Genomic DNA, 22,740 nt, shown 5'->3' on the forward strand with positions numbered 1-22,740 from the left:
CAGAGCTGGGCATCCAATAGCAGCCACCGTTCTCTCGCTACCCAGCTCTGAAGACAGCACAAAAGTAAGAGTAGCAATACCATGACCCTTCTACAACAACTTTGTAACCGCTCATGACCCACATTTGGGTCAGGACCCAGAGTTTGAGAAATGCTGGTCTCCCCCCATGAAATCTGTACAGTACAGGGTAAAAGTACACACAAGACCAGATTTCACAGTATGTGACACATTTTTCACATCCATGAATGTGGTAGGGCCCTACTAATATTATAACACTTTTAGGTGTAATTTTAGGGAAGAAAAGTATTTGAGGTATTCATAATCAGACAAGGTAGATGAATTTCTGGATCAGAGAGGGCTGTGATGGTGATGCCCATCAAATATGGATTTTAATAATGTTAACCATGGACTACAAGCCTGAACTTTTGTTTGCTGCATTTAAAGTTTGTTTTCTTAAACTTCACAGAAGATGGGTTCTCAGATTGGGGCTGGTGTTATGTGGGCTTTGTGTTACGTGGGCTTTTCAGAACCCCCTGCAGGGGCAAATTAACTATTTTACTTCAAAAAGAAAAGGAGTACTTGTGGCACCTTAGAGACTAACAAATTTATTTGAGCAGAAGCTTTCGTGAGCTACAACTCACTTCATCGGATGCATTCAGTGGAAAATAAGTAAGCTGTAGCTCACGGAAGCTTACGCTCAAATAAATGTTAGTCTCAAAGGTGCCACAAGTACTCCTTTTCTTTTTGCAAATACAGACTAACACGGCTGCTACTCCAAAACTTAATCTTTGTATAAGCCTAAAATTGACATCTTGCTCACATTTCTTTTTAAATGAAGTCATAGGGTGGTATGGAGATGAACCATGTACACCCTAGGAGAGCAGTGGGAGGCATAAAGCCTCCCAAAATACACACAGACTGACACCCTCCACTACACCCATCTGTGGCAGGTTACTTTGGGCTGCATTGCCAGACAACTTGGCTGGCTGGTACATAGGACCAAAGAGCCACAGCCCCATCTTCTCACTATGTGCTCCCGAGGCACAGGGAGCAAACAGTCCCTCCCTGCAGTCCTCCAAAGTGAAATTGTGCCCCAAGTCCTTACATGGGCTGTGCACGGAGTGAGAAGTACTCTCCTTACACCCCTGCCCTGCTCCTTCAGCCCCTTCAATATCACTTGCAGAAAAATACCAATAAAGTCTCTAGCTGCAAATGTGATATCAAACTTCAGCTTTTTAATTATGCTGGAAATAGTACAGTGACCTTCTCTGCTATTCCTTCTAAATAGGAGACCTCCAACTGCTTCATCAGTTCAGAGCGTTTTGAGGTGTTTTGTCCACACCCATCCTCCACTGCCAATGTGCTCGTCTTCCACGTTCTTTCACTCAAGACCACCTCTTGTTTAGATAGGCAAAGAGAATAAGTACCAAGAGAGAAACCAGGGTATATAGAGTAAGAAACTAGGATATTGTGGTCCGCTTCTAGTACTTCCCATGGGTCCCACTGTTCAGCCCTCTTTTCAGCAGTAGGTTAAGATGGATTCTAAATCAAAGTGCAAGTATTCTGCTAAGAATCAATCTTCCCCCTGTCACTTCTAGAAGGTCTAAGAGATTGGAAAGGTGACTAAAGTTCACTATTTGGGAAGCCAAGGCTGGTGAAAGGTTCCTCAATGTACCCAGTGTCTAGTAGGAAAAAAAAATCTGGTTTGTTACCTCAGTTTCCCTAGAAACCAACCCAGGGTTACACTTTATATTGGTTTTATTAAATGCCACTATTGGATTAAACAGAAAAGGTTGGCACTTATTCATGCACGCACACATTCATACCCTCATGCACCCACACTTTCGCAGGTGGAGAGTTACAAGAGACAGCATAGGAAGCTGGGAAGCTGAAGCATAGTAGATCTGGTGTGTCCGCCTGCAGTCAAGGATCCAGGCCGGCAAGCAGGTCAAGAAGAAGCAGCCTTTTGTGTGTGTGCCTGCTTCCTTTTATTGGAACTGGGCGGCTCCTGTCACATACACCGAGTTTTCCTTCAGTGTCCGTCACTGAGAAGCATTCACAGGCCTTGTTTCTTTCATGCATACCAGGTTCTTCTTTTCTTTACAGCACTCTGTGATAACCGTCTCGGGGCAGATTACATCAAACACACCTGGCTCCTGCCTCTGGGCTCTTTTCTCCTTGCAGTTCCTCTCCGCCCAGTCCGACATTCACTCCCTTGTTCACACACACTCTGATCGCGTGATGGAATATTGCAAAGGTTGGAGGTTCATACAAGTGGTAACTGAAAAGGTTACAAAGCTTGCAAAAGTTACAAAACTTAAAAGGCGATTGTCAAGGTTCCTTCCCCACTCTGAACTCTAGGGTACAGATGTGGGGACCTGCATGAAAAACCCCCTAAGCTTATTTTTACCAGCTTAGGTTAAAACTTCCCCAAGGTACAAACTATTTTACCTTTTGTCCCTGGACTTTATTGCTGACACCATCACCAAGCGTCTAACAAATATAACAGGGAAAGAGCCCACTTGGAAACATCTTCCCCCCAAAAAATCCCACCAAGCCCTACACCCCCTTTCCTGGGGAAGGTTTGATAAAAAATCCTCAGGAATTTGCATAGGCGAACACAGACCCAAACCCATGGATCTTAAGAACAAGGAAAAAGCGATCAGGTTCTTAAAAGAAGAATTTTAATTGAAGAAAAAGTAAAAGAATCACCTCTGTAAAATCAGGATAGTAAATACCTTACAGGGTAATCAGATTCAAAACATAGAGAATCTCTCTAGGCAAAACCTTAAGTTACAAAAAGACACAAAAACAGGAATATACATTCCATTCAGCACAACTTATTTTATCATCCATTTAAACAAAACAGAATCTAAGGCATATCTAACTAGATTGCTGACTGACTTTTTACAGGAGTTCTGACCTGCATTCCTGCTCTGGTCCCAGCAAAAGCAACACAGAGACAGAGAGAACCCTTCGTTTCCCCCCCCACCCAGATTTGAAAGTATCTTGTCTCCTCATTAGTGATTTTGGTCAGGTGCCAGCTAGGTTATCTTTAGCTTCTTAACCCTTTACAGGTGAAAGGGTTTTTCCTCTGGCCAGGAGTGATTTAAAGGAGGTTAGCCTTCCCTTTATATTAATGACAGCTATGCTAACAATAACTAAAGTTACAAAGTTTGCAAAAGGTTACAGAACTTAATGGTCATACTAGCAATGACTGATAAATTACAAATCTTACAATGTTCAGAGTAACAGCCATGTTAGTCTGTATTTGCAAAAAGAAAAGGAGTACTTGTGGCACCTTAGAGACTAACCAATTTATTTGAGCATAAGCTTTCGTGAGCTATAGCTCACTTCATCGGATGCATACTGTGGAAAGTACAGAAGACGTTTTTATACACACGAACCATGAAAAAATGGGTGATTATCACTACAAAAGGTTTTCTCTCCCCCCACCCCACTTTCCTGTTGGTAATAGCTTATCTAAAGTGATCACTCTCCTTACAATGTGTATGATAATCAAGGTGGGCCATTTCCAGCAGCATCACTTGCCCCACAACCTCAGCCGTGCAGAACACAATGCCACCCACAGCCTGAGAAACAACTCTGACATCATAATCAAAAAGGCTGACAAAGGAGGTGCTGTTGTCATCATGAATAGGTTGGAATATGAACAAGAGGCTGCTCGGCAGCTCTCCAACACCACTTTCTACAAGCCATTACCCTCTGATCCCACTGAGAGTTACCAAAAGAAACTACAGCATTTGCTCAAGAAACTCCCTGAAAAAGCACAAGATCAAATCCGCACAGACACACCCCTGGAACCCCGACCTGGGATATTCTATCTGCTACCCAAGATCCATAAACCTGGAAATCCTGGGTGCCCCATCATCTCAGGCATTGGCACCCTGACAGCAGGATTGTCTGGCTATGTAGACTCCCTCCTCAGGCCCTATGCTACCAGCACTCCCAGCTACCTTCGAGACACCACTGACTTCCTGAGGAAACTACAGTCCATCAGTGATCTTCCTGATAACACCATCCTGGCCACTATGGATGTAGAAGCCCTCTACACCAACATTCCACACAAAGATGGACTACAAGCCATCAAGAACACTATCCCCGATAATGTCACAGCTAACCTGGTGGCTGAACTTTGTGACTTTGTCCTTATCCATAACTATTTTACATTTGGGGACAATGTATACCTTCAAATCAGTGGCACTGCTATGGGTACCCGCATGGCCCCACAGTATGCCAACATTTTTATGGCTGACTTAGAACAACGCTTTCTCAGCTCTCGTCCCCTAACGCCCCTACTCTACTTGCGCTATATTGATGACATCTTCATCATCTGGACCCATGGAAAAGAAGCCCTTGAGGAATTCCACCATGATTTCAACAATTTCCATCCCACCATCAACCTCAGCCTGGTTCAGTCCACACAAGAGATCCACTTCCTGGACACTACAGTGCTAATAAACGATGGTCACATAAACACCACCTTATACCGGAAACCTACTGACCGCTATTCCTACCTATATGCCTCCAGCTTTCACCCTGACCACACCACACGATCCATTGTCTACAGCCAAGCTCTGCGATACAACCGCATTTGCTCCAACCCCTCAGACAGAGACAAACACCTACAAGATCTCTATCAAGCATTCTTACAACTACAGTACCCACCTGCAGAAGTGAAGAAACAGATTGATAGAGCCACAAGAGTTCCCAGAAGTCACCTACTACGGGACAGGCCTAACAAAGAAAATAACAGAACGCCACTAGCCGTCACCTTCAGCCTCCAACTTAAACCCCTCCAATGCATTATCAAGGATCTACAACCTATCCTGAAGGATGACCCAACACTTTCACAAATCTTGGGAGACAGGCCAGTCATTGCCTACAGACAGCCCCCCAACCTGAAACAAATACTCACCAGCAACCACATACCACACAACAGAACCACTAACCCAGGAACCTATCCTTGCAACAAAGCCCGTTGCCAACTGTGCCCACATATCTATTCAGGGGACACCATCACAGGGCCTAATAACATCAGCCACACTATCAGAGGCTCGTTCACCTGCACATCTACCAATGTGATATATGCCATCATGTGCCAGCAATGCCCCTCTGCCATGTACATTGGTCAAACTGGACAGTCTCTACGTAAAAGAATAAATGGAAACAAATCAGATGTCAAGAATTATAACATTCATAAACCAGTCAGAGAACACTTCAATCTCTCTGGTCACGCGATTACAGACATGAAAGTTGCGATATTACAACAGAAAAACTTCAAATCCAGACTCCAGCGAGAGACTGCTGAATTGGAATTCATTTGCAAATTGGATACAATTAACTTAAGCTTGAATAGAGACTGGGAGTGGCTAAGTCATTATGCAAGGTAACCTATTTCCCCTTGTTTTTGCCTACCTCCCCCCTCCCCCAGACGTTCTTGTTAAACCCTGGATTTGTGCTGGAAATGGCCCACCTTGATTATCATACACATTGTAAGGAGAGTGATCACTTTAGATAAGTTTCAGAGTAACAGCCGTGTTAGTCTATATTCGCAAAAAGAAAAGGAGTACTTGTGGCACCTTAGAGACTAACCAATTTATTTGAGCATAAGCTTTCGTGAGCTACAGCTCACTTCATCGGATGCTGTAGCTCACGAAAACTTATGCTCAAATAAATTGGTTAGTCTCTAAGGTGCCACAAGTACTCCTTTTCTTTTTTCACTTTAGATAAGCTATTACCAACAGGAGAGTGGTTTTTTTTTGTGGGGGGGGGGGGGGGGAAACCTGGATTTGTGCTGGAAATGGCCCACCTTGATTATCATACACATTGTAAGGAGAGTGATCACTTTACATAAGCTATTACCAGCAGGAGAGTGGGGTGGGGGGAGAGAAAACCTTTTGTAGTGATAATCACCCATTTTTTCATGGTTTGTGTATATAATAAGATCTTCTGTACTTTCCACAGTATGCATCCGATGAAGTGAGCTGTAGCTCACGAAAGCTTATGCTTAGATAAATTGGTTAGTCTCTAAGGTGCCAGAAGTACTCCTTTTCTTTTTGCAAATCTTACAATCACATTCTACTGGATTGAGCGGAGGCTTTACATAACATGGTTAACCTCTATTTGGGCCTAATCAAAGTCCCATTGAACACAACAGGGAACTTTTTAACTGCGTTCAATAGCAGTTGAAGTAGGTCTTTATAGAGGAAGAGAAACATTTTTTTGTCATAGCATTGTTTTAGTATTCACCTGGCATCACTTAAAGGGACAGGTAAAGATAATGTAAATGAAGAAATAGCAATGCAGCATTATTCCCTGAGCTATCAAGAGATTGGAGTGTTCTGCAAAAGTTACTGAAGTATGCAAGTGTTTTTGCTCATTTTATGAAGTCACCTTAGGAAAGGACAATCATATATTTTCGGAACATTTTATTGAATGTGTGAGGTGTGTTTAAGGCTTGTCACTGAAAATAAGTATTGTGTGTGTTTGTAGCTAATTTTAAAACAGCATGGAGAAAATGTATTTTTTTTCATGTAAATTGAAATTGTATCAAGAAACAATTATCTTTTTAAGAATTCTAGCCAACAGTGTATCCCATGGGGTAAGATACAGGAATTCTTCTCATATGTAGTTCCCATGTCTTTTCCCTGCCTAATGGAAAAATGAAATGATGAAAAAGTAGTATTAGTCAGTCATACCCCATAAATTGCTTTTCTTAGTGTGTTCTATAAAATGACTTGATATACTGTAGGGGAGTTTGACATTAGAAAATGTAACTTTCTTTCTTTTGAGAACCTAAACTTCAGAAAAGCAGCAAGCAAAGCAGTAATAAATATTGCTGAATTGCATGATATTATAGTGAGCATATACAGCGATTGCTGACTGTGATAAATATGAATTGCTTCCTTCAATGAGAGAGACAACTCTTGTAATGTGATGTCGCTATTATTTTTAAATATATGTAAGCCTTTAAAATACTTGCTATTCATATATATGTGTATAGGTGACAAACTAACATTATTCTACTATGCTATGTATTGTTCCTGAAAGTATGAGCTCAGGCAGTCAAACATTTCAGGAAGACTTCAGTCTACCTTCAAATCAGTGATTTTAGTGACACATACAGTGTTATTCCCAGAATTACCATTTTCTTTTTGTATGCTTTTGAGTGAATTTAATGTTTGAGATTCTGTGTTGAGACCCTGGAGATGAACGTCTACTTACTACATAAGAACAGCATAGACAGAAAACTAGGGTTAGGGGATGGATTTTTGAATATTACATGCGCGCGCGCACACGCGCACACACACACACACACGCAGGCTGTGGTTAAATCTGACCATATTTGAACCTGTTACCTTCAATTTCAGAGCTCCAAAGCTAGCCTGCGTGATTCAGTTGAACACACCATTCTGATACTGAATATATTTCTGACTTCAAATAGAATACACACACCCACACACACACCGCTGAATATATATTTGACCCATCAGTGACTAGGTTCTGAAATTTAATGCCACATACCAACTTCAGATACATCATGAATAATGCATAGACATTTGTTTGCTTGTCATAGTCACTGAATAGACTTGTAAATAATGGGAGGAATTCACAAATGCTTCACACAAGCAAATACATTAACTGAATACTATATGACCAGTTCAAACAGACAGTACAAATACAAGATTCTCCACCCTACCACTTAGATATGGTTCCTACAGGTTCAGGTTTAAGCCTAAGGTTATGTCTACCCTGGACCTGGAAAGTGTAAATTCCAGCTTGGAGACATACTTTCACTAGTGCACTAAAATAATGTAGCCACAGTGGCAAGAGGAACTAACTGGCCCAAGTACATACTCCTCCCAGACACTAGGTACATATGTGGGGTGGCCTTCATGATGGCATGTCTGCACTGCTATTTTTAATGCACTAATTCAATCAGCACTAATGCACTTATGTCTCCTTCAGCTGGAAATTTACACCTGCAGCTCTAAGTCTAGACATACCCTTAAGTGTGTGTGTTTAGTTCAGTCTATGCTCATGCATTTGTGCCCATGACCGCCTCATAAAGAATGAATTTTTATTCACAAGGATCTGGACTGATGTCACTAAGTCACTTCTCATAGAGCATATAACTATCAAACTGTAACATATGGTCACCATCAGACTCAGTCTGGATTTGAAAACAGTGACCTGGAGGCAAAGGCATTGCCAGTCTGCTGAGCTATCCCATTTACTAGTAGACAATACAGCCAAATGCAGGACCATATATCTAGGAAGAAAGAATGCAGGCTACACTTACAAGATGTGGGACTTCTATCCTGCAAAAGTAGGAACTGTGAAAATCCTAGTGTATAACCCACTGAATGTGAGCTCCCATTGTGATGCATTGGCTAAAAGGACTAATGTGGCCTAATTGGACTAATGTGATCGGGGTCTACGGAGAGGAGTGGGGAGGCAATTACCGCTATACTGCACTGGTGATATCCTTACTAGAATTGTGTTCTGTTCTAATGTTCAAACGTTCAAATTTTTCAACATTTTTTTAAAGGGTGTAGACAAGAGCCACAAAGAATGAGGTCTAGAAAAACTTTCCTACAATGAGAGCCGTAAGTAATTAAATCTATTTAGGATGCCAAAGAGAAGTTTAAGAAGTGACTTGATCATGGGGAGAAGACGTCTTATGTTTAGAGCTCTTTAAATTTCAGATAAATACATGGCAAGATCAAATAGCTGGAAACTTAAGTTCAACAAATTCAAATGGGAAGTATGGTGCACACACTTAATAGTAATGGTAATCAATGTTTGAACAATTTACTCGAAGTAACTGTTTTCAAAACTTCAAGTCTTTAAATCAAGGTGGGATGTCTTTTTGAAAGAGAATCTCTAGTTCAGCCAGCAGTTCATGGGCTTCATACAGGAATTGATGGGTGAAATCCTGTAGCTTGTTTTATGATTATCCTTTCTGGTCTTTAGAGTTCCCCCCCCCCCACCAAGTCTTCTCAAAGTGAAATGGTTAAGAGTTGGCCAGTTTTAAATTGTCAAGAAGGCTAACAGCATTTTGGGCTGTATAAGTAGGAGTATTGGCAGCAGATCAAGGGATGTGATCATTCCCCTCTATTCGGCACTGGTGAGGCCACATCTGGAGTACTGTGTCCAGTTTTGGGCCCCACACTACAAGAAGGATGTGGAAAAATTGGAAAGAGTCCAGCGGAGGGCAACAAAAATGATTAGGGGGCTGGAGCACATGACTTATGAGGAGAGGCTGAGGGAACTGGGATTATTTAGCCTGCAGAAGAGAAGAATGAGGGGGGATTTGATAGCTGCTTTCAACTACCTGAAAGGGGGTTCCAAAGAAAATGGATCTAGGCTGTTCTCAGTGGTACCAGATGACAGAATGAGGAGTAATGGTCTCAAGTTGCAGTGGGGAAGGTTTAGGTTGGATATTAGGAAAAACTTTTTCACTAGGAGGATGGTGAAGCACTGTAATGGGTTATCTAGGGAGGTGGTGGAATCTCCTTCCTTAGAGGTTTTTAAGGTCAGGCTTGACAAAGCCCTGGCTGGGATGATTTAGTTGGGGATTGGTCCTGCTTTGAGCAGGGGGTTGGACTAGATGACCTCCTGAGGTCCCTTCCAACCCTGATATTCTATGGTTCTATGATTATAGGTTACTGGGATAATGCGTGTCTTGACTTAGCCAGTAGCTCAAAATTAGTTCTTATCATTCTAAATTTGTGCTTAAAAATATATATACCAGTGTGAACCAGGATGCTGAATGGTGAGAAGACAGTGAGGCACATGTATTCTTAATGTATAATTTGCAGAACAAAGGAATGACCCTGCTTCTATTGAAGTCAGTTGCACAATCTCCATTGACTTCAATAGGGCTAGGATTTCACCCAAGGAATCTTAGTATCACGTGTTCTCAGCAACCACTGTCTGTCACCATGATATATCACCAGTTTAGTTAACATTAAAATTGTAAGGGGTATTGAACCTCAAGCTGCAGGCTTTAAGCCAGTCTCTAACTGTTAGAGATCAGGATGAGACCAAATGTGTGTGGGAAGCAGATCATCCCTCATCTGCCTACTATGGGGTTCTTACACTTTCTTCTGAAGCATTTGGTACTGCCCCCTGCAGGAGGCAGGATATTGGACTAGATGTATCTTGGCTCTGATTCAATATGATAATTCTAACTAGATCCTTCAATTAATGAAAGCAGATCCAGTTACATGACATATATTTTGTTGTTGGGTGCTCAGTCAGAGGACAAAATGTCCTGCTGCCATTTAGTTCTGTCCCCACTGTTACTGAGAGGCATATCTTGCCTTGTTAGAGCCATAGGCTCAATCACCAGAACTTCATCCATCTTGCTCCCTTTCTCATCTATATTACTAGTATTTTTTTTTTTTTTTTGCTCCCATTCACCCAGTTTATCTGCGTTTTTGGCTTTTAATGTAGTCACATTACTCACGGTCTTTTCTAAAAGGAGTAAAAATCCAGTAACTAGTTTAAATCCTAGTCTAACTTTTATTTTAATTCAATAATCAGGTGTTCCATACTTCCTCTCTCTCCATTTTGAGGTTGGATACTTTCCAAGGCATGCACTCATTTTACCTTTAGGAATGGCTAGAGTGTTGTCTCAACGTATGTTTTTTGTTTTGTTTTTTCATTTCTTTGTCTAACAAGCTTTGCATCAGCTTATTAGACCCAGAAAAAAACCTAAGATGGTGACCAGGCTGCCAGCAGCCTATCTCCAATGCAAGGGCTCTGACATAACTAAACACTTGTCATTGATTGTTCAATTCAGCATCCATCAAAATTTTGCTAGCCTTCTTGGCTAGGAGATTTATTTTATTTTTTTTCCCCATGGATCATGGATAACAGGAGACTGAATTTTCCATTCCTGGAATAAATGAACAATAGTACAAACTAAAATAACATTTAGAAGCTATATACTAAAATCACTCTTGCACTTCTATTTTTCTGCCACGGTCCCATCACAGTGGTTACCAGTAGGTATAACAGTGTCTTGTATCATTGCAAATCTGTACCATTACTATCTAGATACTATTGCAAGCAGGCATACTATGGGATGAGGATTTCATTACAAAAACAAAGTGAGATGAGTGGGCAGGAAAGGCTGACAAGGTATGTGTATTTAAACCTGCTAAGCAAGGGAAATAATCCAGTTAGTCATGGTTTCTGCACTGGGCTGAGGAAGTAACTAGTTATCTCCTGGCCAAAGGAGGCAGAGCTAAGCCTTATACATAGACAAAGGAAGGTCAGTGGAGACTGCTTTCTCTAGCAGACGCCCCCCCCCCTCCCCCCCGGGATAGGGTTTAGCTAGATGGCTACAATGGAGAAAGAACACAACAGAAGCACATAGTGCTCCAGCAGGAGAAACCCCGGAGTAGGTCTAGTAAGGGAACCACAGTGGAGCCTGAGGGGGTGGAAAGGTTATTCGTCTGACCATTGATTTGGACTTTCATTGGAGTTTTTTTCATACTACCCCAAAAGGTGTTTAGACTTTTATATGATTTGACTGGAGGTCCAAGTCACAGAACACTTAGATGGGGAGTCGGGAGAAGACTCAGGCTAACGAAGTCTGTCGCAGGCCACAGAACTGGCCACCAGGGAGGATGCAAGAGGCAAACTTCCCAGCAATGCTGTGCACAGGCATGAGAGACACCTTAGGGTATATCTATACTGCAGTTAAAACCTGTGGCTGGCCTGTGCCAGCTGACTCGTGCTCAAGCTAAAGGGCTATTGAACTTCAGTTTAAACATTGAGGCTCAGGGACACTCCCACCTCAGTGTCCTAGAGCCGGGGCTCTAGCCTGAGCCCGAACGTCTACATTGCAAGTTAACAGCCCGAGCCAGCTGGCATGGGCCAGCCATGGGTTTTTAATTGCAATGTAGACATACCCTTAGAGGTGAGGATGCATGCCTTCACTTGGACATTGATGATTTCTGTTGTATAGTCTTCTTTGAACACTCTACATGTGCTAAGAGCATGATATTGGGAAAGGATTTTTTAAAAATTATACTGAAATAATTCACTCAGTGACCTACTTTCATGTTTAAAAACTGTCTTATCTCACATCTATAGAATATATACTGAAACATCAGTCTTCTACCTGAGTTACTAAATCATCAGTTGCCATATTACACTATGGGTCAAATCCCACTTCCTTACTCATGTGTGCATCCTGTTCTAGATAATGGGATGATTCATGTGAGTGAAGAGAGTCAGGTTTGGCCTTCACGTAATGTCACTAAATACTGTAAGGTGCAACAAAAGTTAGGTTAGACACTTTACACAAATTACAGAAAAGCCATATGATACTTGAAAAGAGATGTTAAAAATTCCCTTTGACACAGAGGGAATGCAAGTACTGAGTCCCAAATCAAGACCTAATTCTCCAAGTTAAATTTAGAAAAGACATGCAGAATAACATGTTCTGGCCTTACTTCAAATGTGTGTTCATGTGGATGTAGAACATATAGACATAAAAAGTTCCGGGACAGAATAATGAAATATGAAGAGAGGTATCAAGCACAAAAAACAAACAAACAAACAAAAAACCTACCCTGTAATAACTTAGGCCCTCAAATGGACAGATTTATGTTCATCCTTAACTTTAAGAACTGCTTGAACTGCAACAGCTCCTGTTAACTTCAGTAAGCATATTTACGTGCTCAATCAGGTCGCTTACTTGTCTAAATCTAGGCTCCTATTTTTGAAAATCTTGGCTTATGTGAATAAGAACATCATGAACATATTAGTATTAATCATATGAGAAGTATTAATCCTTATGCTTCAGGAAATAAACTGATCACTATGCCCCTCACTTCCCTTGTGCAGAAATAAGCAATTGACCAGATGTGTCTTCAGCTTTCCCTCCACACTCAGTAAAGTAATTGGCATCCTACTTTGGCCTATGTAGATAGTCTTTGGGGGCTAGTAGCCAGACCCTCAATTTGCGTAACTGTTGTAGCTGACTTGAAGTCAGTGGAGCTATGACAATTTACACAAGCTGAGGATCTGAAGCCATGGACTATGCCAGACTTAGAATCCTAGCTATTATTCTGAGGCAGCAAGTCCTATATTTTAATGCAATCCATTGAAAAATTACCCTTTTAAACATTTGGTTTAGATGACAAAAAACTTCTTGGTGGGAAAAAAAAATTCAGAATACAGCCTTCCCATTAGAAAGTTATGGGTAAAAGGTGTTTGGAGATCAAGTGATGAGTAAGGTGAATTGACAGAGCATTTTACAAAGTCACATTGGAAAAAATATGGATTTCAAAAACCCTGTTCTAGAACCCAGTCCTGAAGTCTTTTTGCAAAATAAAATTTTCAGTGAGATCAATGGAAGGTTTACTTGAGTAAGGACTACAGAATTATATAAAGGTGTTTATCCCGGCATGTTGTGCTCCATTGGAAAACACTGCACAGAAATATAGGGCCTGAGGCAAAATTCCCACTGAATTAAGTAGGTTAAATACTACTTTTTTGGATTTACATGGGTGTTAATGAGACAAGAATATAGCTTTGTGAGAATTTTGCTCATGTTAAATAGGCAAGGCAGGTCTATACTTAAGAATGAGTGATATTTTAGTGCAGTACTAATGCTTCATGTGCAGAAATTTTAAAAGATTTGATTTGTTGAAGAGCAAGTAGAAAGCTACAGTTTTCATTTTTTTGTCTTATGTAATATAATCATCCATAAATTGCAGAGTGAAAAAGGATATTTCTGCCTCAACACATCTTTGTTCTGGTTGTAAAATGTTTATGGAATATTTTATGCAAGTAGGTTAAGTAAACAGACTGTAATTGCTTGATTGCTTTCTGCAGCTCTGTTTTTCTCCAGGGGTAATATAGCAACTAATCTTGTTATCGCATAAAAAGAGCAGGCTAAACAAGATTATGGCCATTGTTCTTTTCTAATTCTAACCCAGGATATCTGCTGCAAGTATCTCAATTAGTTAAAGATGAATGTAGAATATATGTTCAACTATTAGTGTATGGGTAATTTATCTCTACAAGGAAATAGTAAGTTACAAACTTTTTGCTATTTCAGGTATATGCTGTTTGTTTCACTTTGTCCCGTTCTTCTTGAAAGCTAGAAAAGAAGATGGATAGATCTGACATTATTTTAAGGTGCTAGAAATTACTTCAAATTTAGGGGGAGGGATAGCTCAGTGGTTTGAGCATTGCCTGCTAAACCCAGGGTTGTGAGTTCAATCCTTGAGGGGGCCATTTAGGGATCTAGGGCAAAAATGGGGGATTGGTCCTGCTTTGAGCAGGGGGTTGGACTAGATGACCTCCTGAGGTCCCTTCCAACCCTGATATTCTGATTCTATGAAATTCATGACCTGCTGAGCAAACAGGCTGTTTCATTAGAAGCGTAGGCTCAGATACTGATCTTAGCATTCTGATGTAAACCCAGAATAACAACAGTGACTTTATAGGAATTACTCTGGATTTACAACTGTGAAAATAAAAACAAGATCTGTCTATGATGTGTGTGTGCAATATGAACTATTTCTGTTTATAAAACTGGATTTTACAAAAAACTTTTGATGCAAATACCTCTTTTCCATGGCAAAACTTTCTAACTAAAATTATATTCTATTTAAATCTCCATATTTGTGGCTAAAAAATCTTTCTAGGATTTCTTTTTTTTTTTTTTTTTGGGGGGGGGGGGGGGAAGACGTGTACTGTTCCTTGTATTTCAGTTAATAATTCATTTTGCCATAAATCTTTTTGTGTATATGATCAATAAGGTAAACCAAATACACTTTTAAAAACCAGGTTGTGCTAGAGCTGAGGCTGTATTTATGTTGAGTGCTAAAAATTGCCTAAATTTGAGCTTCCTGTACCAAAAATACCTTTACCTTTTCTTTGTGGTCTAAAGGTGGCTACATACCACAGAACTCCTGCTTTCTATCATTAGCCAGATAGAGTCCAATTTATCACTTTGTTGTTCCAGTTGTATTCCAGTGTCGCGCCAATAAATTCAGTGGAGTTATACTGGCATACAAGTGGAATAATGAAGTGGTGAATCAGGAGTATATACTGTAAAAAACGTAGAGCTGATAGTTTTCTACCTCATGTGCATTCTGTATATAAATAAAATGCAAACAGAATCTTAAATCAGGAATAATGCAAAATTACTAGCAGTACTAAGAGTTCTCTTCCTTCTTTTGGCCTTTCATATTAACCTCTATGACCTGCTCAATGAAGCCCTTTTTAAAAAAATTCTGATACATTTTCAGCAAAAAGTACAATAGGCCAGGGACTCAAAACATCCCACTGACTGGGCCTGGAAAGCTCCCTTTGACTGCAGCAGTAATTGTGTGATGTAAATGACAGGATAATTGGACCCCAGATATTACAGGGTTAGGTTTTTTTTCCCAGATAAAGCAATTTTTATATATGTACCTGTAATACATGGCTGGTAATACTGTACTGAATAATGTAGGTGTCCAAAAACATAGAGCTTTTTGTAGATGTTCCAGGTGTTCTGCCCATGTATCAGAAAAGATGGCCACATGATCCAGATTGTCTCCTTGCGGGATTAAAATAATCTGCAGTCGCCTATCTACAAATTTTTGGAAGGTGGCAGGTGCATTTTGCAGCCGAAAAGGGAGCACATGAAATTTATACAGTCCTACATGGGTGATGAAGAGATGTCCCAGTTTCTCCAATAGCTCGTCTGTGTGTGGCATTGGATAGTTGTCTGGGCAAGTTACCTCTTTTAGTTTACGGTAGTCCATGCAAAAGCGTATCTCCCCATCTGGTTCGGGAACTAAAACCACTGGAGATGCCCATGCACTGTCAGAGGGGAGGATTACACCCATCTGTAGCATATTCTGGATCTCCCGTTCTAAATCCGTTTTAGCTTGAGGAGGCTCCTGGTAAGGTTGGGCTCTAATTGGGTGAGCATTACCTGTGTTAGTGGAGTGGTATGCCTGTTCGGTCCATCCTGGGGTGGCTGAGAACATCGGCGTGAAGCTAGTGCACAGCTCCTTGATCTGCTGGCGCTGCATACGACCAGAGGTCATGGAGAGGTTCACCTCTTCCACGCCACTGTCACTTTTTTCCTTCATAGTACACACCTTCAGGCCACTCAGCGTCATCTTCTCCCTGGGCTGTAAACTGACACACCCTTAATTCTCTGGAATAAAAGGGCTTTAGGTTTGAGGTGGGGGATGCTATGAGATAATTAACAGCTCCCAGGCACTCTTGGACCATGAATGGCCCTTCCCACAGTGCTTCCATTTTATGGGCCTGGTCCCCTATTCTGAAGGACCGCTCTCTGGCATGTTTATCATACCAGGCTTTTTGCTCTTCCTGAGCGTTGTTTAGGTTTTCTTTAGCAAGGGCTAAAGAGGTTCGGAGGGTGTTTTGTAAGTTGATTACAAAGTCCAGAATGTTAGTTCCTGGAGAAGGTGTAAACCCCTCCCATTGCTGCTTCACCAGTTGTAATGGCCCCTTAATCTCATGGCCATAAACATTTTCAAATGGTGAAAACCCTAAATTGGGATGTGGTAAAGCCATGTAGGTAAAGAGCAACTTCTGTAACACTAGGTCCCAATCTTTGGAGTGCTCATTTACGTATTATGGCCCCCAAAGTTTCTTCACCAGGTCACTTGTTTGATGGTGGTAAGGGGTGGCAACCAAGTGATTTACCCCATGAGCTTCCCAAAGGCTTTTCATGGTTCCTGCCAGGAAATTAGTTCCTGAATCTGTCAGGATGTCGGAGGGCCAATCTACCCTGGCAAAAATGTCTGTTAATGCCTGGCACACACTTTTAGCCCTAATGTTGCTTAGAGCTACTGCTTCCGGCCATTGGGTGCAAAATCCATGAAAGTCAGTATGTACTGCTTTCCTCTGGGTGCCTTTTTCGGAAAAGGACCCAGAATATCCACAGCTACTTGCTCAAATGCAACCTGAATTATGGGGAGTGGCTGGAGGGGGGCTTTGACCTGGTCCTGAGGTTTTCCCACTGTTTAGCATACCTCACAAGACTGGACATAGGTAGAAACTTCCTTGCCCATTCCCTCCCAGTAGAAGGACTTCCCCAAACAGTCTTTGGTTCTGTTCACCCCAGCATGGCCACTAGGATTATTGTGGGCTAAGCTCAAGAGCTTGACCTGGTACTTAGTTGCAACTACCAACTGTCTCTGAGGATGCCAGTCTTTCTTGTGTGCACCAGAAAGAGTTTTCTTGTATAAAAGTCCTCTTTTTACAACAAACCTGGATTGATTAGAATAGCTGAGAGGCGGTCAGTTGCTCTGTGCCGCTGTCCAAGCTCTCTGGAGGCTTTCATCTGCTTCCTGCTAGGCTTGGAACTGTTCCCTTGATGCTGGAGACATCAGTTCCTCATTGAATTGTGGACTTTGGCTTGGTCCCCCTGGAAGCGATGTAGGTGATGGGGCTGTTTCCGTTGACTGTGAATCTGTCTCCGCTGGTGCACTATGTGGTATTTCTGGCTCTGGCTGAACCTCTTGTGTAGGGTTATCTGTTGCTGCTGCCAGTGCTGGCTCGGGGGTGCCCTCTGGTGCTGGAGTGGTAGACGGGGTTGCAAGCGCTGGACTCAGTGCTGGCAATGGTTCTGGTACTGGTTGCTCCGCCGGTTCCATTTCTGGAACTGGCTGTGGCTGGGTCTCCGTGACTGGATCCACTACTGCTGTTGCAGACGTTGGCATGGGGTCTGGTTCCACCCCCTCAGTCTGGGCTTCTGGTAACACAGACTGGACCTCAGGAACAGAGCTGGTGTGACAGCTTGCTTAGCCTGGCTGCGGGTGATCATTCCCACCCTCTTGGCTAGCTTCACATGTTTGGCCAAGTCTTCCCCCAGCAGCATGGGAATGGGATAATCATCATAGGCTGCAAAAGTCCACATTCCTGACCGGCCCTTGTACTGGACAGGCAACTTGGCTGTAGGCAAGTTTAAAGAGTTTGACATGAAGGGTTGAATTGTCACTTGGGCCTTTGGGTTGATGAACTTGGGGTCCACTAAGGACTGGTGGATAGCTGGCAGCTCATTACTTTTAAAACATAGCCCAGCTGGCTGGTCACTGGGGTGAGGTTGGTTGCTGGAGACGGGTGTGGTGGGACAATAAGGTGTTTGGTTTTTTTCTTGGAATGTAGTTGGGGCCTTAGGTTGCCCCTAGCGATAGGGTTTCGTTTCAGGTTGCGCCTTCTGATATTTGCTCCAACTGCTACCAGGTTTTGTTTTTTTTTCTTTTCCACCACCTCCACCCATTTGGCTCCAATCTCCCCCACCTCGATTACAGTTTTGTCCTTCCCATTTAGGATGTATCTTATCTATTTCCTCCAGAACACCCTCTAGGAACTGCTCCATTTGCATTAGGAAGGGCAACTCCTCTGGAGATTTAACACTTGCTCCTGATATCCAGGCATCCCAATGTTTCACAATGTGGTAGGCATGTCAGGTAAATGACACGTCTGGTTTCAACCTTAGGGTTCTGAACCGCTGACAGGCATGCTCAGGTGTTAGCCCCATTCTAATTTTGGCCTTGTTTTTTTAAAAAAGTTTGTAGCTGTTCATGTGTTCCTTAGGTATTTTAGCCACCACCTCTGCTAAGGGTCCACTGCCCTCGGCCTCAGCTCTACCATGTATTGGTCTGTAGAAATGCTGTACCCAAGGCAGACCCTTTCGAAATTTTCTAAGAAGGCCTCGGTATCATTGCCTGCCTTGTAGGTGGGAAATTTCCTTGAGTGGGGAGCGGCACCCAGAGAAGGATTGGTAGGGTTAGCTGTTAGATTCAGCTTAGCCTTTTCCAGATCTAAGTGCTCTAGCGCTAATTCTGCCTCCAAGTGGTGCTTCTCCCCCTCTGCCTTCAAGCGTTTCGCCTCTTTCCTCTCGTCTGCTTACAACTCCAAGTGTTTTAAGGCTATCCGTCTGTCATGTCCATTTTTGTTTCTCTTCAGCTTCAAATGTAGCTAATTCTAGTTTCTGTTGGATATTGCGTTTCACCATACTAGCTTCTGCTTACCTACCCTACCTGAGAGCTAAAAAGAAAGGAAGGGGAAAAAAACAAACCTGCTTGTGAATTTCCTGGCTGTAGCTAACACATTTGTTTAAAAAAACCTAACACCTCTGCCTCCAGGCAAAGAGAGAGAAAAGGCGGGATTGCTGTTCTCAGCTCCTGCTTTCTCCAAGCAGCTAAAAGAAGAAGAAAAAAATTCCTAAGGTTTGTGCTTCTGATTCAAAATGATCTCTGGTTCAAAATGATCCCACCATGCTGCCACCATGTCAGGGTTCCCTCCCCACTCTGAACTCTTGGGTACAGATGTGGGGATCCACATGAAAGACCCCCTAAGCTTATTTTTACCAGCTTAGGGTAGGGTAAAACTTCCACAAGGCACAAACTCTTTGGACTTGGAGGGTACGCTGCCACCACCAAGTGATTTAACAAAGAATCAGGGAAAGGACCACTTGGAGTTCCTATTCCCCCAAAATATTCCCCTTAGCCCCTACACCCCCTTTCCTGGGGAGGCTTGAGAATAATATTCTAATCAATTGGTTACAAATTGACCACAGACACTAACCCCTGGGTCTTAGGACAATAGAGAGATCAGTCAGGCTCTTAAAAGAAACATAACTTTATTAGAAAGAATAAAGGTAAAAGAAGCACCTCTGTAAAATTAGAATGGAAGCTAATCTCACAGGGCAATCTGATTTAAAACAAAGGATTTTTTCTCAGGCAAAAACTTTAAAGTTACAAAAAGAAAACCAGGAATACACCTTCCTCTCAGCACAGAGAAAATCACAAGCCAAAATAAAAGTAAACTAACGCATTTTCTTTCTAGTACTTACTCATTTTAATGGAGTTGGATTGCTTGCTTTCTTGATCTCTCTCTCTCTCTCTCTCTCTCTCCAGCAAGCACACAGAACAGACAGAGAAAAGCCTCTTCTCCCCCCGCCCCAGATTTGAAAGTATTTTGTCCCCTTATTGGTCCTTTTGGTCAGGTGCCAGCCAGGTTACCTGAGCTTCCTAACCCTTTACAGGTAAAAGGATATTGTGCCTCTGGCCAGGAGGCATTTTATAGTACTGTACACAGGAAGGTTGTTACCCTTCCCTTTTTATTTATGACATAGCCATAGGGAAAAAAACAGTGTAACTGGCTTTTTGCATTGCAATCATGGGCCCTGGTGACCTGACTTCACAAGGTGGAGCCTGCTCAAGTTGAGCAGCTCACTCCTAAGGAGTGTACCTACCAGATTCCATAAGGAGTTGTGGGCTTGGTTCTTCTGTAGTTGATTGAGACCTTTGGAAACTGAAAGGACTGCATGAACACAGCAGGGATTTCCAAAATGGAGCTGTCATCAGGGCATGGAGAGTGGGATTGAGGTGCCCAAACTTACCTGACCTCCCATGAATGAGCAAGAGGGAGGACACAGCCCCCCAGCACCCATCTTGGATTCCTGAAATCCAAGTTAATTCCTCCCCCCCACCCCCCGAAGCATTAGGAACCTGGTCCCAGTTTCTTCATCAGCAGCAATAGCAGTCATAAAATTACTGCAGACCTATGACCCCACTGGGGAAGACAAAAAATGAGGCTCCCCCTCTTACTGAAGAGTAGGTGTGGTTCCATCCAAACCCCTTGTGCAGCGGACCATGCTGTCACCAGTAAAGGCCTCCAGTGTGTATTTGACTTAAATGGCTATCTGAAGTTTACACTCCCTTACTATCACATACGTAGGGCCCAGGATTTGGTCCTAGAATCTTTATTTTAAAGGGTCAAAGCCTGTAAACACATGTTTGTTTGAACCCAACAGGACTTACAACTTGAGTAAAGGAACACATGCTCATTCCTATCTATTATGAGAGGGGTAGCTGTGTTAGTCTGTATCTGTAAAAGCGGCAAAGAATTCTGTGGCACCTTATAGACTAATGGACGAATTGGAGCATAAGCTTTCGTAGGTGAATACCCACATCGTCGGATGCATGGGACATGTATTCACCCACGAAAGCTTATGTGCCAATTCGTCCATTAGTCTATAAGGTGCCACAGGACTCTTTGCTGCTTATTCCTATCTATGTGCAGGGTCAGAAGAGAGATGAGCATTCAAAAAGTTGACATGATGTTTTTATTTTTTCGATTGAGTCGGGGCATTTCTCCCCCATGCTGTCTGGGATCAAGTGTTTGATTTAATTTAGTCTTGGTGCTTCTCCTCCACCGCAATTTAAGATCACCTAAATGACCAGATCTGGCATAAAAGTACATTCTGTGTCATTTAAGCTCAATTAATATACATTTTCCAAAGATGTTTGTACAGCATAGTTCAGGAGACTATTTTTAGCCATAATTTAGCTTCCATGATATCTTTAATACAAAAGCTATAGATTGGGTTTTGTCCACAAATTTTAAGCTTTGTTTTTAAATTTTTCTTCTTACAGAGGAGATTTTTCTCACAATAACTTTTTAAAATAGCCTATCGTCAATCTTTTCAATCAGTTGCCTCACCAAAATAGATTCCATTCTGCTCTCTGACCATTTCGTTGATTATTAATTCTGTCAGTTACGTTTTCTGTCTCCTTTCAGAGCACTGATAGAATTAATTTTAGAAAAAAATCAATTGTATTGTGAACATATAAAAGGAAATACTTTATCAAAGAGCATTTGATCAATTGTTTAAATTATCTATCTTCCTGAAAAACTGAATTTCAACAGACTCTCCTCAATTCTGTGGCTGAAATGTATTTTATCATAAACCTCAATCCATTCTTTTGATAAAATATGCTTGGTAAAACTCTCCCTCTCCCCTCGGTGAAGGAATTATTTTGCCAAACATTTAGCCTTTTGTAGACCAAATGTTTTGTATTATCAAAAGACATTTAATCAGGTTCATTAATCCAGTTTGACAATATAATGTGGATGTGAAATTATTTGCTTTTGTTTGTTCTAATAACCCCTTTTATATACTGTGTAGCTCACCCATGTCTTTTCTCAATCTATTTAATAAACTACAATGTTATGACACCATTAGTTAGTTACCTTGAATCATTATAGAACATGGTTGCATTAGCCTGAACATTTCTGAGAGAAATACTAGCTTGCATGAGAGCCCTCCAAGGAAAGAAAACAGATGATTGAGGAAATAGTACGGTTCCTTCAGATTCAGTATTGAATCTGTGCCCCAAGATAATGTTAAGACACAGTGTGCTATTGTAAATGATATCTTTCGGGACCAAAATCCTGAAATTATTTAGCACTGGAGTCTTCAGATGCACAGCAGGAGGCGAGTTTTCATTTGTGACCTGGGGCAGTGTAAATACATTTTTAAACTGCATTTATATATTCTGGCTGATTTCTTGCTGATGCAAGGTGCCAATTTCCATGTCTGCTGCCTTCATCTACACCCAGCCAAATCCAGGAAACTTTTTTTAAAATGGAACAGAGTCCACAATTCTGAATGCATATTAAAGCTATCACTGGGATATAATCTTGGTTTGGTACTTAGTCATGAGTTGCTTCACCTAGAAAATGCCTTTATCTCTACCACAAATCAGTGGCTGTGCAAATGTACAGTACAGTATGTGGGATATAATGTAAAACCTTGGGAAAAGATCAGCGTGTATGGTAGGGTGTACTTTATATGAACATAACTGAAATCTGCCACATGGAAAATCAAGAATACCTATTCTTTCCTTGATCTTGGAACAGTATCCA

The sequence above is a fragment of the Natator depressus genome, chromosome 8, assembly GCF_965152275.1.
Source record: "Natator depressus isolate rNatDep1 chromosome 8, rNatDep2.hap1, whole genome shotgun sequence".
Taxonomy (NCBI): domain Eukaryota; kingdom Metazoa; phylum Chordata; order Testudines; family Cheloniidae; genus Natator; species Natator depressus.